The sequence below is a fragment of the Meriones unguiculatus genome, chromosome 9, assembly GCF_030254825.1.
Source record: "Meriones unguiculatus strain TT.TT164.6M chromosome 9, Bangor_MerUng_6.1, whole genome shotgun sequence".
Classification (NCBI taxonomy): domain Eukaryota; kingdom Metazoa; phylum Chordata; class Mammalia; order Rodentia; family Muridae; genus Meriones; species Meriones unguiculatus.
The window spans coordinates 30,660,427-30,678,153 of NC_083357.1; positions in this window are offsets into that span (position 1 = coordinate 30,660,427).

Sequence of the window (17,727 nt, forward strand, 5' to 3'; positions counted from 1 at the left end):
CTGTAAAATGCTCTTGAATTTTGCAGCTTTCTATTGAAGAGAACTTGATAGTAGTAGAAGTGTGACTTTCAAAAACCTGGATCAAAATATTCTCATCCTCATAAATTATCTTTAGTAAACTCATAGTCACTGAGCAAAAGTTCCTGGACTTTATTTTTCTTTCATACACTGGTGAATTCTGAAATTCATTTTCTAGAAATCTGTACTTACTTCATCTCTAATGACATCATTCCCTGACTTCAGGTCAGCCAGTTCACACTCTGCCTTCTTTAGGTCTCTATTACCTTAGGTCAGATAAGAAAGTTTACGACGCTGCATATCTGAATTTCTGTGACCACAGGCCATCCAGTTCATACTCTGACTTCTTTAGACCTGTGTGTCTGCCAGTCACCAATGCACTGAAACTCTGGTTTCCTTAGACCTCTGTGACCTCGGGTCAGCTGACATAACTCTCATAAGCTCCGTGTTTTACATTTTTCTTTCTATTAATAGTACATATAGGTTTAAATTCCTCCATATTATTTAATTACAGGCTTATAATTTTCATTTGACTTTTAGATTTCTTTTTTTTATTTTTAAACATACTTCAGCTTATTCATTATTATGTTCTTCAGCCTCTTCAAGTCCTCCAAATTTGGAAATGCTGGCTGGGAATCTTTTTGCATTCTTAATTCAGCTTTATCCTCCCATGTAAATTCCATACCTTATGTCAGAGAAAAAGCTGTTTGATCCAGAATTGTCATTAAATATACATATCAGGCACCAATATGAAATAGAACCAAAAGAGCATCCACATCTGATTCCTTCAGAATTAGTTTGCTGGTCCCTCTCATGAAATACATGGCCATCAAATGACTGTACTTCCACAAGAATCAGTGGTGTGTGCAAAATATACTTTAAAATATTTTTCTTTTTCTTAAATAACCAAATCATTCGGCTTCATTATGACATTTTCAAATATAGTCTTAGTTTATCCTCTTCACTCTCTTACCTCCCTTTTTCCATTTCCTTGCCCCCTTTTATTTCTCTCCTAGTCCCCTTTCTGCTTCCATGTCACGTGTCTTTCAGCCTTGCCTTCCTTCCTCAAAACATATTTTTATTTTCTCATGGTCTTCTTTCAAGTTTCATAGCCTCTACCCATGTTCACATGCACTTTTATACAAACATGTAAACATTAAAAGCAAGTATCTCAGAAGGCAGAGGCAGGCAGATCTCTGAGCTTGAGGCCAGCCTGGTTACAGAGTGAGTTCAAGGACAGCCAAGGCTACGCAGAGAAACTCTGTCTCAAAAAAAAAAAAAAAAAAAAAAAAAAAAAGGAAAGATCTGCATGTAAGAGAGAACAAGTGATGTTTGTTTCTTTGTCTTTCTGAATCTGGATCATTTCACTCACTTTAACAATTTCCAGATCCATCCATTTTCCTACAAATTTCATTTTTTCTTTATAGTTGAGTAAAATTCTACTGTATATGTGAAACATATTTTCATTACACATTCATCTGCCGATGGTGAATTGAGCAGCAATAAATATGGATATACAAGTATCCCTGTGGAAAGATATGGGGCCTTTGTATATATGCCCAGGAGTGTCAAAACTCCTGGAACATCCATTTTTATATGGAACGTCTATTTTTAATTTTTGGAGGAACCTCCACACTGGTTTCCACAATGGCTATATTAATTTATACTCTCATCAGCAGTGAATAAGAGTTCCTGATTTCCTCACCTCCTTTCCAGGATTTGTAGTGAGTTTTCTTGATGATAGCGATTCTGACTGGGGTAAGATAGAATCTCAACATAGTTTTAATTTGCATTTTCCTGGTGGTTAGAGATGCTGACTTTTAAAATACTTTTTGTACATTTCTGTTTCTTTTTTGGACAGATAACTGTCTATTTATTTTGTTAGTACATTTTAACTGGTACTTTTGCTTTTTGGTGTTTAATTTTTGCATTTCTGTATAAATTCTGATACTAGAACTCCAGCATATGAGGCTTTCTCCCAATCATGGACGGGTTCTGCTCGCTTTGATGCTCATTTTCTTCTCTAAACAGAAATGTTTGTTTCACGCAGTCTCATTTATTAATTCTTGGAATTTGTTGGGTCATTTCTTGGTTTTGGAGTCCTATTCAGAAAGTTCCTCCCCATACCTAGATCTTGAAATACATTCCTTATATTCTACTCTAGAAGTTTCAAAGTTCTGGGTTTTAAATGAAAGGACTTTGATCTTTTTCAAATTGTTTGTTTATGCTGTGAAATAAATGGGTCTAATTTCATTCTCCTGAACATAGATATCCAGTTTTGCTAGCCACCAGCACTAAATATTGAATAGGTTGTCTTTTTTCAATGCAATATATTTTATACTATTACCAAAAATCGAATGGTCATAAAATGTGTGGGTTTATTTTTGAGTTCTCTGCTCTATTCTGTTTTTCAGTCTTCAAGAATTGGTGGTTTCTGGAGTCTCATTTGCTGGTGATTTCTACTTTTATTCTACTGTGGTCTGAAAGGATACAAGAATTAACCTTGAACTCATTGGCATAGGGGAAGACTTTCTGAATAGAACACCAATAGCACAGGCACTAAGGTCAACAATTAATGAAGGGATCTCATAAAACTGAAAAGCTTTTTATGACAAAGTACACTGTCATTCAGACAAAATCACATTCCACAGAATGGGAAAATAATTTTTTCAACTCCACATCTGATATGTGACTAATATCCAAAATACATAAAGAATTCAAGAAACTAGATATCAAAAAATCAGTTAAAAATGGGGCACAAATATAAACAGAGAATTCTCAATAGAGGAATCTCAAATGGCTGAGAAAAACTTAAAGAAATGTTCAGCACCTTTAGTCATTAAGCAAACTACATTGAGATTTCATTTTACATCTGTCAGAATGACTAAGATCAACTACAAAAATGAAAGCTCATTCTGGTAAGAATGTGGAGCAAGGGAAACACTCCTCCATTGCTTATAAGAGTGTCAACTTGTGCAGCCACTATGGAAATCAATATGGTTGTTCCTCAGAAAGTTGGGATTCATCTCAAGATCCAGGTATATCACTCTTGGGCATATACCCAAAGGATGATACACTGTACCACAAGGACCCTTGTTCAACTATATTCATATCACCTTTGTTTACAACAGCCAGAAACTGGAAACAACCTATATGTTGTTCATGAAGAATGGATTAAAAATATATATATGGTCCATTAACACAATGGACTATTTCTTCTCAACTATTAAAAATTACATCATAAAAATGTACAGACAAATAGATGAAACTAGAAAAAAATAATCCTGAGTGAGGTAACCCAGACTCAGAAAGAAAAATATGATATGTATTCACTTGAATTAGCCATTAAATAAATGATAACCTAGATACAGTCCATACACCCAGAAATATTAAGTATAGAAGAAGGGTCTAGGGGCATGCATGAATCTCCCTGGAAAGGAAAAATTAAATTTATTTTACAGGTACACTGGGTTCAGTAGGGACAGAAATGGGAAGATCAGGTGGGGAGGGAAGAGAAGATAAGGTTCAGGGAGAAAATGCCAGGAAAGACAACTAGAATTGAGGGGCATTTGAGACATCATATGAAAACTACAAAAAGTGGAAACTCCCTAAAATATACAAAGGTCCTAATGAGGTCTCCTACTAAGGAGAGATTCAGAGTCTCAACTGGCCATCTCTTGTACCAGAACTGGGTTAAATCCAATTGAGTTGTTGGCCAAAGGGATCCCATGGAAATCATTAAACAAACAAGGCTGTTGCTAAGAAAAATAAGTTGCTCTTCATAAGTGACAGTAAAGCCCATCGCTGAAGACAATACCACATAGGTCATTAAAAGTGGGAAAATTGGAGGGGGGCGGCAAGATGGCGGTGCCGGGAGGACTCTCATTCTGAGCAGCAGCACAGCAGGATCAGCACAGTGACCAGCAATCAGAACTCTTGGCCGTAAAACACAGTCATTGTGTTTCGCAGGTGAGAGGATACCCCACGGTGGGGGATTCAATCAGCTTTTAACTCACCCGGCTAAACCGCGGAAGAGATCCCGGTTCCGCCAGACGCTTGGCTGCCGGCTGCCAGCCCCAGCCCCAGCCCAGAGCCACAAGACAGTGTCTCTGCTCACGGTCCCAGACTGAACCGTGGGCACCACACTATCAGAGACTGGAATTTTCAGTCGAGAGATAACCCCAGGGTACAGGAAACGATTGGGACCGGCCTTAAGTCACCCAGACATCCCCTGGAAAAGACTCAGGCGGGGTCCACGGGCACCCCAGGAGCCAGCCCAGAGTCAGAGCTGGGGACCCAGGTTCCGGCACAGAGCCTTGCCTGCCTGCGCGCCTGATTCGCCACCAGAGATAGAAACGGCGGGTCTGATCTCAGAGCACTCAGCTCACCCCCAACCTGAAAAGGTCCCCAGAAAATTACCCAGCTTAGAGAGGCACTCAGGCTCCCAAAAGCCACAAAGGCAGACACAGGCAGTTTCTGTGCACCAGACAGCTGGCAGAGACTGAGCCGCCATCACACAGCTGTGTTCCAGGCACAGGCAGCTTCTGTGGCCAGCCAGCTGGTGGACACTGAGCAGTGTGCACCAGGGCAAAAAAAGACACTGGGAGTCCGTGTCTCCAGAGAATCCACGGGGAAGGAAGGAAACTGTACTGATCTAAATCACCCAATCCTTCCCTAGAAAAAGTCTAGCAGTCTAGTGGGGCCGAGACGCCAGCACTCAGCTGTGCTCCAGACACAGGCACAAACAGTTGAGGCGCGCCTGATGTCCAACTGGGTCACAGCAGCTGATCATTAAATTTACAACAAGAAACCCAGAAACAGGGCAGCTGCCCACAGGACTTCCCTGGGTGAGAGGAGAACCCTCTCGACTAACAAAGACCACAGTTACCACTCAGGTCTATATCCCTGAGGTGAGCGACTCCTGAAAAAACACCAGCCATCCAGGGACTATACCCAAAAAGCTGAGAAGACATCCTTCAGGAAAAACCAGCTTTCTGCAAAGGGGATTCTCTCCACCACAGGATCCCCAGGAACCACCAGAAAATAACCCCAAACACCTAAGATAACACAATGGGTAGAAGCCAGCGTAAAAGCTCAAGCAACAAAAGACAGAGCAATATGGCATCTCCAGAACCCAGTTACCCAGGGGCAAGTAGCCCTGGACACCCCACCATAACTGAAATCCAAGAAGATGACCTAACAAGTATGCTCATGAAGATGATAACAGAGGAAACAAATAAGATCCGTAAAGACATAGAGGAAGATAAACTCAAACAGAATATTGCCATCCGTAAAGAAATAGAGGAAGCTGCAGCCAAACAGTTTATGGCCTTTAGAAAGGAAATGCTTAAAACACTGAATGAAATGATAGAAACAGAGTTGAAGGAACTAAAAGAAAAACAGAAAAGTACAATCAGACAGGTGAAGGAAGTAAACAAAACAACTCAAGACCTGAAGATAGAATTGGAAAAATTAAAGAAAACACAAATGGAAGAAATAATGGAAAGGAAGAATCTAGGGAAGAAAACAGGAACTACAGAGGTAAGCATAACCAACAGACTACAAGAGATGGAAGAAAGAATCTCAGGTGTAGAAGATACAATGGAAGAAATCGATGTATCTGTCAAAGAAAATGTTAAATCCGAAAAATTCCTGACACAGACCGTCCAAGAAATGCAAGACAATATGAAAAGACAAAACCTAAGAATAATAGGAATAGAGGAAAAAGAAGACTCCCTTCTCCAAGGCGCAGAAAATATTTTCAACAAAATCATTGAAGAAAATTTCCCCAAGCTAAAGGAGAGGCCAATTAGAATACATGAGGCCTACAGAACACCCAACAAATTTGACCAGAAAAGAAAATCCTCCCGCCACATAATAATCAAAACAGTAAGTATACAGAACAAAGAAAAAATACTAAAAGCTGCAAGGGAAAAAGGCCAAGTAACATATAATGGCAAACCCATTAGAATCACACCCAACTTTTCAACAGAGACTATGAAAGCCAGAAGGGCCTGGACGGATATCATGCAGACCTTAAGAGAACACAGATGTCAGTCCAGGCTACTATACCCCGCAAAACTCTCAGTCCTCATAGATGGAGAAAACAAGATATTCAATGACAAAAACAAATTTCAACAATACCTACAAACAAATCCAGCATTACAGAAGACACTGGAAGGGAAAATACAACCCAAGAAAGCTAGCTACATTCGAGAAAACACAGGAAATAAATAACCTCACTTCAGTAAAACAAAAAGCAACCAAGCACACAACCTGATGACCACAGCCAACATCAAAATCAAGAGATCTAACAGCCACTGGTCATTAATCTCTCTCAACATCAATGGACTCAACTCTCCAATAAAAAGACATAGATTAACAGAATGGATACGTAAACAAAACCCAGCAATCTGTTGCATACAAGAAACACACCTAAGACACAAAGATAGACATTACCTGAGGGTAAAGGGTTGGAAGACGACTTTCCAAGCAAATGGACCCAAGAAGCAAGCAGGAGTAGCCATTCTTATATCTGATAAAATAGACTTTCAACCAAAATTAATCAAAAGAGATGGGGAAGGACACTTTATACTCATCAAGGGAAAATTCCACCAGGAAGACATCACAATCCTGAACATATATGCCCCAAATACAAGGGCACCCACATTTGTGAAAGAAACATTGATAAAATTTAAAGCACATATAGATCCCCACACATTAATAGTGGAAGACTTCAATACCACACTCTCAACAAAGGACAGGTCAACTAAACAGAAATTAAACAAAGAAACAATGTCTCTGACAGAGGTCATGAATCAAATGGACCTAACAGACATTTACAGAACTTTACACCCAAACACAAAAGAATTTACCTTCTTCTCAGCACCTCATGGAACCTTCTCCAAAATAGACCATATAGTGGGTCACAAAGCAAGCCTCAACAGATACAAGAAGATTGAAATAATCCCATGTATCTTGTCTGATCACCATGGAATAAAGCTGGACCTCAACAGTAACAGAAATAACAAAAAGCCTACACACACATGGAAACTGAACAACTGGTTACTAAATGACAGCTGGGTCAGGGAAGAAATAAAGAAAGAAATTAAAGTCTTTCTAAAATCAATGAAAATGAAGACACAACATACCCGAACCTGTGGGACACAATGAAAGCAGTGCTAAGAGGAAAGTTCATAGCACTAAGTGCCTTCAAGAAGAAATTCGAGACAGCTCATTCAAGCACCCTAATGGCTCACTTAAAAACCCTAGAAAAAGAAGAAGCAGACACACCAAGAAGGAGTAGACGGCTGGAAGTAATCAAACTCAGGGCTGAAATCAATCAATTGGAAATAAATAAAACAATTCAAAGAATCAATGAAACCAAGAGCTGTTTTTTTGAGAAAATCAACAAGATCGACAAACCCTTAGCCAGGCTAACTAAAAGGCAGAGAGACACCACCCAAATCAACAAAATCAGAAATGAAAAGGGGGATATAACTACAGACACTGAGGAAATCCAAACAATCATTAGGACTTACTTCAAAAGTCTATATGCCACAAAATTTGAAAATCTAAATGAAATGGACAATTTTCTTGATCGATTTGACTTACCAAAGCTGAATCAGGACCAGGTAAATCAACTAAATAGTCCTATATCCCCCAAAGAAATAGAAGCGGTCATCTAAAGTCTCCCATCCAAAAAAAGCCCAGGACCAGATGGCTTCAGCGCAGAATTCTACCAGATCTTCAAAGAAGAGCTAACACCAATCCTCTTCAAACTATTCCACAAAATAGAAACAGAAGGAATATTACCAAATTCATTCTATGAAGCCACAGTCTCCTTGGTACCTAAACCTCACAAAGACTCAACAAAGAAAGAGAATTTCCGGCCAATCTCCCTTATGAACATTGATGCAAAAATACTTAATAAAATACTTGCAAACCGAATCCAAGAACACATCAAAGATATTATCCACTATGACCAAGTAGGCTTCATCCCAGGTATGCAGGGGTGGTTCAATATACGGAAATCCATCAATGTGATCCACCATATTAACAAATTGAAAGAAAAAAACCACATGATAATCTCCCTAGTTGCTGAAAAAGCTTTTGACAAAATCCAACATCCATTCATGTTCAAAGTATTGGAGAGATCAGGGATACAAGGCACATACCTAAACATAGTAAAGGCGATATACAGCAAGCCTATAGCCAACATCAAACTGAATGGAGAGAAACTTAAAGCAATCCCACTGAAATCAGGGACAAGACAAGGCTGCCCACTCTCTCCATATCTCTTCAACATAGTGCTGGAAGTCCTTGCTAGAGCAATAAGACAGTTGAAGGAGATCAAGGGGATACAAATTGGAAAGAAAGAAGTCATATTATCACTATTTGCAGATGATATGATAGTATACATGAGTGACCCCAAAAATTCTACCAGGGAAATCCTACAGCTGATAAACACCTTCAGCAAAGTGGCCGGATAATAAATTAACTCAAAAAAATCAGTAGCCCTCATGTATACAAAAGACAAAAGAGCTGAGAAAGAAATTAGGGAAACAACACCCTTCACAATAGCCACAAATGACATAAGATACCTCGGAGTAACCCTAACCAAGGAAGTCAAAGACTTGTATGAAAAAAATTTCAAATCTCTGAGAGAAACAATTAGAAGAAGATATGAGAAGATGGAAAGATCTCCCATGCTCATGGCTTGGCAAAATTAACATAGTAAAAATGGCCATCTTACCAAATGCAATCTACAGATTCAATGCAATGCCCATCAAATTACCAACACAATTCTTTTTTTTTTTTTCAATGCAGTTTATTCAGGAACCTTGAACAATCCTCGGACCCTGGAGAAAGCCAGCCCACAGCTTAAATAGCCTCTGGGTAGCCAACCCAGGCGTGCCACGTGGGCAATGCAGATAGGTCCACATACATGGAAGCAAGCCAGATCCTCAGCCTTAGCCAAATGTGGAATTGTTCGTGACAGAGAGCACTCACCATCGGGAAGGTGGAAGGCGGAAACCAGCTCCATCTTTAAGGCATAGCATTCCGCAGCTCTTTACAGTTCCCCATTTTTGTTTTAGACGCATCAGGCAAGAGTAGAGGTCTGATCTCTGATATTAGAAATAAATTGGGACTTTGTACCGATGTTCATTTAGGTGTCATCCACCCAAAGAGCACCAGACCCGTCTGATACCTTTTTCTCAGAGGCGGGACCTGGGGCATCAACCCGCATGCAACCAGACATGCTCTTCTCTGGGTCCAAAGCGGCTGACCCTGAGTGCAGACCAACACAATTCTTTACAGACCTGGAAAGAAAAATTCTCAACTTCATATGGAATAACAAGAAACCCAGAATTGCTAAAACAATCTTCTACAATAAAAGATCTTCCAGAGGTATCTCCATCCCTGATCTTAAGTTGTACTATAGAGCAACAGTTTTAAAAACTGCATGGTACTGGCATAGAAACAGAATGGTGGATCAATGGAACCGAACAGAGGACCCAGAAATAAACCCACACACGTATGGACACCTGATCTTTGACAAAGACTCCAAAACCATACAATGGAAAAAGATAGCATCTTCAACAAATGGTGCTGGTCTAACTGGATGTCTACATGTAGAAAAATGAAAATAGATCCATACTTGTCACTCTGCACAAAACTGAAGTCCAAGTGGATCAAAGACCTCAACATAAAACCAGACACATTAAATCGGCTTGAAAAAAAAGTGGGAAATACCCTAGAACTCATTGGTACAGGGGAAAACTTCCTCAACAGAACACCAACAGCACAGGCTCTAAGAGCAACAGTCAATAAATGGGACCTCATAAAACTGAAAAGCTTCTGTAAAGCAAAGGACACCGTCATCAAAACAAAGCGACCACCTACAGATTGGGAAAGAATCTTCACCAACCCTTTATCTGACAGAGGACTCATATCCAGTATATATAAAGAACTAAAGAAGCTGAAAAGCAGCAAACCAAGTAATCCACTTAAAAAATGGGGAACAGAGCTAAACAGAGAATTCTCTGTAGAGGAATACCGAATGGCAGAGAAGCACTTAAAGAAATGCTCAACCTCACTAGCCATTAGGAAAATGCAAATCAAAACAACCCTGAGATTTCACCTCACACCCATGAGAATGGCCAAGATCAAAAACTCAAGGAACAACACATGCTGGAGAGGTTGTGGAGAAAGGGGAACCTTTCTCCACTACTGGTGGGAATGTAAACTTGTACAACCACTCTGGAAATCAATCTGGTGCTTTCTCAGACAACTAGGAATAGCGCTTCCTCAAGATCCAGCCATACCACTACTGGGCATATATCCAAAAGAGGCTCAAGTACACAAAAAGGACATTTGCTCAACCATGTTTGTAGCAGCTTTATTTGTAATAGCCAGAAGCTGGAAACAACCCAGATGCCCCTCAACTGAAGAATGGATGCAGAAATTGTGGTACATCTACACAATGGAATATTACTCAGCAATGAAAAATAAGGAAATCATGAAATTTGCAGGTAAATGGTGGGATCTGGAAAGGATCATCCTGAGTGAGTTGTCCCAGAAGCAAAAAGACACACATGGTATATACTCACTCATATAGACATACAACATAGGACAAACCCACTAAAACGAATGCATCTAAAGAAACTAAGCAAGAGAGAGGACCCTAACTAAAATGTCCAATCCCCATCCGGAAAGGCAAAGAGGATGGACATCAGAAGCGGAAGAAAACAGGAAACAACCTAGGAACCTACCACAGAGGGCCTCTGAAAGCCTCTGCCCTTCAGACTATCAAAGCAGATGCTGAGCCTGATGGGCAACTGTTGGGCAGGTGAACTGAATTTTAGGTAATAACTGGGAAATAGTAAGAGCTGGAGAGGACAGGGTCTCCACAAGGAGAGCAACAGAACAAGAAAATTTGAACACAGGGAACTTCCCAGAGACTCATACTCCAACCAAGGACTATTCATGGAGATAACCCAGAACCCCTGCACAGATGTAGCCCAGGGCAGTTCAGAGTCCAATTGGGTTACATAGTAATGTGAAGAGGGACTGCCTCTGACATAATCTGATTGGCCTGCTCTTTGATCACCTCCCTCTGGGGGGAGCAGCCTTACCAGGCCTTAGTAGAGGACAATGCAGCCACTTTTGATGTTAACTGACAGACTAAGATCAGAAAGGAGAGGAGAACCTCCCCTATTAGTGGACTTGGGGAGTGGCATGCAAACAGAGGGAGGAGGGACGGTGGGATTGGGAGGGGAGGAGAGAGGGGCTTATGGGGGAATGCAGAATGAATAAAGTGTAATTGATGAAAAATTTAAAAAAAAAGGGAAAAAATAATTTAAGACCCTTAAATGACTTTCAAAAGTGGAGGAAAACATGGAGTTAGTCAATTGGCATGGAATACGTCTCGCCCCTGGGGGCAATGGTCTCCTGAACCTACTCAGACCTCGGACACCACCACTGCTAGTTCTAGAACTGACGCAGGATGTTTCAACTAGGGGGTTAAGGCTTCTCATAATATTTCCTGTAAGCCCATACCTGTTTGTCTATATCCCCCATTTTTATTCATTATTAGCCAGATAGAGCCAAGTAATTGTGGTAATGATACTTGCTTTTTTGCCCAATGCTGGAATGCTAGTAAATTTAGGTATGCCCTGGTTACTCACATGCCTCACTGGGTGCCTGTGCCTGTTGATGCCCCTCACGCTATGACTCTCTTCAGACAGAAAAGGGATCTTGGAACTACAGCCACCATTGTTACTACCATCTCATTGGCGGCTGTTGGAGCTACCACCGGGGCATTAGCAATGAGTCATACTGGGCAGACTGCTCAGACCCTGAATAATCATTTAGCCAATGTAGCTCATGCCTTAGTTTTACATAAAGGAATTAATGCTCAACTAAAAGGAAGCTTGATGGTGTTCAATCAGAGGATTGACCTCGTGCAGGAGCAAATTGATACCCTATGGCAAATCGCTCAACTTGGCTGTCAATGGAAGTATGCGGGACTTTGTGTAACTAGCATATAACATGAGAATTTTTCCTGTGTTGCAAATCTGTCTAAACAATAGTCGAGCTATATTTTAGGTAATTGGACTGGAGGATTCAATACTACGATGGAGCAGCTGAGAGTGGCCATTGTCACAGTGAATTCTACCAGAGTGGACGCAGGCCTAGCCAAAGGATTATCATCATGGATTGCTGCAGCCATGAATCATCTGAAGGAATGGGCGGGCATGGGAGCGTTAGCAGGCCTTCTGGTGTTGGTCTCCTTGGTTTGCCTGTGGTATATATGCAAGATTAGAGTCTCACAACAGTGTGATGCAGCCATGATCATTCAGGCCTTTACAGCCATTGAAGCAGGACATTCGCCCCAATCATGGTTGGATACCATAAAAAGCTAAAATGTTACGCTCAGGATGCGAGGCTAAGCATTGCACTCAGGGTCAGCTGCTTTGGACCCAGAGAAGAGCATGTCTGATTGCATGCGGGTTGATACCCCAGGTCCCGCCTCTGAGAAAAAGGTATCAGACGGGTCTGATGCTCTTTGGGTGGATGACACCTAAATGAACATCGGTACAAAGTCCCAAGTTATTTCTAATATCAGATATCAGACCTCTACTCTTGCCTGATGCGTCTAAAACAAAAAGGGGGAACTGTAGAGAGCTGCGGAATGCTATGCCTTAAAGATGGAGCTGGTTTCCGCCTTCCACCTTCCCGATGGTGAGTGCTCTCTGTCACGAACAATTCCACATTTGCCTAAGGCTGAGGATCTGGCTTGCTTCCATGTATGTGGACCTATCTGCATTGCCCACGTGGCACGCCTGGGTTGGCTACCCAGAGGCTATTTAAGCTGTGGGCTGGCTTTCCCCAGGGTCAGATGATTGTTCAAGGTTCCTGAATAAACTGCATTGAAAAAAAAAAAAAAACATAGGTGTACTTAAAAAAAATGGGGAACAGACCTAAACAGAGAATTCTCTGTAGAGGAATATCAGAGAAACACCTAAAGAAATGCTCAACCTCATTAGCCATTAGGGAAATGCAAATCAAAACAACCCTGAGATTTCACCTTATACCCATCAGAATGGCCAAGATGAAAAACTCAAGTGACAACACATGCTGGAGAGGTTGTGGAGAAAGGGGAACCCTCCTCCACTGCTGGTGGGAATACAAACTGGTACAAACACTCTGGAAATCAATCTGGTGCCTTCTCAGACAAATAAGAATAGCGCTTCCTCAAGATCCAGCCATAGCACTCCTAGGAATATATCCAATAGGGGCTCAAGTACACAATAAGGACATTTGCTCAACCATGTTTGTAGCAGCTTTATTTGTAATAGCCAGGAGCTGGAAACAGCCCAGATGCCCCTCAAATGAAGAATGGATGCAGAAATTGTGGTATATATACAAAATGGAATATTACTCAGCAATGAAAAGTAAGGAAATCATAAAATTTGCAGGTAAATGGTGGGACCTGGAAAGAATCATCCTGAGTGAGCTGTCCCAGAAGCAGAAAGACACCCATGATATAGTCTCACTCATATAGACATATAATATAGGATAAACCTGCTAAAACCTATACATCTAAAGAAACTAATCAAGAGAGAGGACCCTGACTAAAATGCTCAATCCCCATCCCGAAAGGCGAAGAGGAAGGACATCAGAAGAAGAAGAAAACAGAAAACAAGTTTGAAACCTGCCACAGAGCACCTCTCAAAGGCTCTACCCTTCAGACTATCAAAGCAGAGGCTGAGACTTATGGCCAACTGTTGGGCAGAGTGCAGGGAATCTTATGTAAGAACTGGGAAATAGTAAGATCTGGAGAGGACAGGAACCCCACAAGGAGAGCAACAGAACCAGAAAATTTGAACACAGGGGTCTTTCTAGAGACTCATACTCCAACTAAGTACCAGGCATGGAAATAACCTAGAACCCCTTCACAGATGTAGTCCATGGCAGCTTAGTGTCCAAGTGGGTTCCATAGTAATGGGAAGAGGGACTGCCTCTGACATAATCTGATTGGCCTGCTCTTTGATCACCTCCCCCTGAGGGGAGAGCAGCCTTACCAGGCCACAGAAGATGACAATGCAGCCATTCCTGATGTGATCTGATAGACTGAGATCAGAAGGAAAGAGAGGAAGACCTCCGCTATCAGTGGACCTGGGGACGTGCATGCGTGAAGAAAGGGGAGGGAGGATAGGACCAAGAGGGGAGGAGGGAGAGGCTTATGGTGGATACAAAGTGAATAAACTGTAATTAATAAAAATAAATAAATTTAATTATAAAAAAAGTGGGAAAATTGAACAGCTGTCTACATGGAGCCTTCACTCCTATGATAATCTTTGGTGTAGAAATGTACTCTATAGGCTACCAAAAGGGAAATACAAATACCAACCTATTCACAAAACTGACCTACAGTTTGTCGTATCTGCAAGATACGCTAGGGAATGGTGGCACAAAACTTGTGGGGGAGTAGCCAACCAATATCTGATTTGACTTAAGGCCTACTCCATGAGACAGAACCTATACCCAACACTGCTTAGGTGACCAAGAACCAGAGACTGGATAGTCCAAAGAATAGGGTAAAACTAAACACTACTCATCTAAAACAAACAAACAAACAAAGAAGAGTATCAATAAAATGACTCCTTATGAGACTTTGCTACACTCATAGTTCAGTGGCTTCCTCAGACATCACCAGAGAAGCTTCCTCTTACAGCAGATGCAAAGACTACCAGATAGACAGTATGCAAAGAGAGAAGCCTTGAAACACACAGCTCAAATTCCTCCCTTCAGAGTTCAAGAAACCCCATGGAAAAGGAAACAGAAAGAGTTATAACAGAGAGATGGAGGATACCATACCATTAGAATAAGGCCCTCTGAATCAACTGAACAAGTTCATATGAACTCAGAGACACTGAAACAGAAAGCACATGGCTGACATGAGTCTGCTCCTGTTCCTCGACATATACATTATAGCTCTCAGTTTATTATTTTTATGGGACTTCTGAGGATATGAACAAGTGGATCTCTGACTCTTGTGCCAACTCTTGGGGCTCTTTTCTTTCTGCTGGGTTGCCTTATCCAGTCTCCTTATGATGGCTTTTGCTTTATCTTATTATATTTTATTTTGTCATGTTTAGTTGTTATTTCTTGGAAGCCTGTTTTTTTTTCCTAATGGGAGAAAGAAAAGGAATTGATCCAGAGGGAGAATGGAGGTGGAAAGGAACTTGGGGTGAGTAAAGAGAGGGGAAACTCTAATCAGAATATATTGTATAAGAAAAGAATCTATTTTCAATCAAATAAAAAATAAATTACTTGAAAGGAATAAAAGAGAAATTATCTAAATTTTTAGTATTTGTTCAGTTTTCCTTTGAACCCACATTGTAATCAATTTTAGCGATGTTTCCATGAGCTCCTGAGTATAATGTATAAAACCTCTGAGCTGAGTGGAATAGTCAGAGGGTATTTTTGTTGTTGTTGTTAATTCCATTTGATCTATATACAGTGTCACTTACCTCTGAACTACCTTCACTGATTTTCAGTTTGGAAAACCTACCCAAACATGAGAACACAGTGTTAAATATTTGTTAGGAGCCAAAGAAGCCTTGAGTGAATTTGAAATGAATGGATGATGCCCTGAGTGAATGTGTGTCGCTTGACAAGAGCACAGCTATGTCAGGACCAAGGCATCAGACCCATGGGAGGGACAAAAACTTCCTCTTGAAGTGAGGCTCAGAAATGGCAAAGCCCTCCTCTGGTCTGCATGTGAGTGACAGTGTGTGCAAAAGCTAACAACCACAGCTTCCTTCTCCCAGATCCTTAAAACCTAAGAGTGCTCCCTACAGAGACTAGTTCTCCCCTCCTGCTGTGCTATACACAATAAATCAGCTCTGGATGTGGCATAGTTGACATCACTCCATTAGAGTGTGCCTGGCCCATCTGACCCTAGCTTGTCTGTATGTGTATCTATCCTTTCTTTGTTCCCTCGCTGCCCCAAGTTAGGCCTAGTCTAAGCCCTATAGTCTTTGCTACTGTATCAGGACCTACATATACTTTTATGCTTGTGTTTGCTCTATGAAATTGGAAGCTTCAATATTTTCTGCACCATGCTTCTAGCTGCTTTCTTTGTGAGGTGTCCCCTTTATCAGTATATAGTGACTTCTTACTACTAATTTTGGTTTCAAGTCCACTTTGTCAGATACAAAAATATTTATGTCTGCTTCTTTGAGGCTTCTGCTTACTTGTTAGATTAATTTATATTCTTTGACATGCAGTTTTTACTTGATTTTTCTAATTAAGTATGTTTCTTCATTAGAAACAACAGCCAATCAGTTCTTAGACCTCCCTGTCCAGGAAAAGTTTGGGTTTTAGATTCCTTGCATCATTCTTCATTATTCCACAGCCCTTTAGTTGTGAAGATGGCTCCAGTTGTTTAGCTGACTGCTTGCTCTGGGAACTATACCTTTTCTGCCTGAGTACATGCAGGACACAGTTGGGTTCATGTCTTCAGGGGTTCATTTGGATCCTATGGTCATCCTTAAAACTGCGCACACAGTTGCAAGTATCCCAGGCTCTGCTTTACCATTTGCATTGTAATGGTAGACCAGCACAATAGACTTCTGAGACCACCCCACACTTTAATAGCCTTGAAAGCTAATGCATCCTTGCACCTGAAGAGATATATCTCAAGAAACTGAAAATTACTCCGGAAGTGCTAAACAGGCACTTTCCCCAGGGAAGAGCAGAATAGAATGACCTGAGAAGATTTCTGTCTGGTCTGAGGACCTGTGGAAGCCACCAGCCTTGTCCACTGGCGTTCAGCCCACTGGTCAAAGCTACCAGGTTACAGAGGGTCATATCCTGTACTCATAGTCCCAATATGTTAGCCTTGTGGACAGCACACTACCATAGAAACATATACACAATATTAGGCCAAACTCCTGACCTGAATCATGGCTGAGCTGATGGGGTGCCACTCAGGGGTGGCATGAGGGACCCTGTCACATACGCTATTTGTTTTTTTAAGCCAGTCAGTTACTCTGTGTGTTTTTATTGGTAAAATTATGTCATTTATATTTAAAGTTATTATTGAAGTGACTTATTCCCTAAAAATTTGTCAAATGCTTCTGGTAGGCTGTATTATTGGGATTTCTTTTAGGAGTGTGTTGTCTTATACAGGATTGATTAATTCACTGTTCCTTGTTCATTAGTTCAAGCTCTCATGTATTCTCACAGAGGAGGTTGCCTTTATTCTTCCAATGTGTATATTTTTCCTTTAAGGGTTTTCTGAAATGCTGGCTTGTGTATTAGAATTTGACTTAATTTGTGTTTGTCTTGAAACAGCCATCAGTTTTGAAAAGTAATGTTTTTTGGCATGACAATATTGTCAACTTGACGAGATTTAGGATAACATGTAAACAAATCTTTAGATTTGTCTGTGAAAGAAGATATTAGGTTATTTAAATGGGGAAGACCTATGCTAAATGTAGGTGGTACCATTCCATTGACTGGGGTCTGAAACTTAATAAAGAGGAAAAAGCAAGTTGAAAGTCATTGTTCATCAAGCTCTGCTTGCTGATGAAGAATGCAAAGCAGCCAGCTTCCCTGAGCTCCTGTGTCCTCAGTTCCCCCACCATGATGGCATCTACCTTGGAGTTGTGAGCCAAGATAAACCTTTTCTTT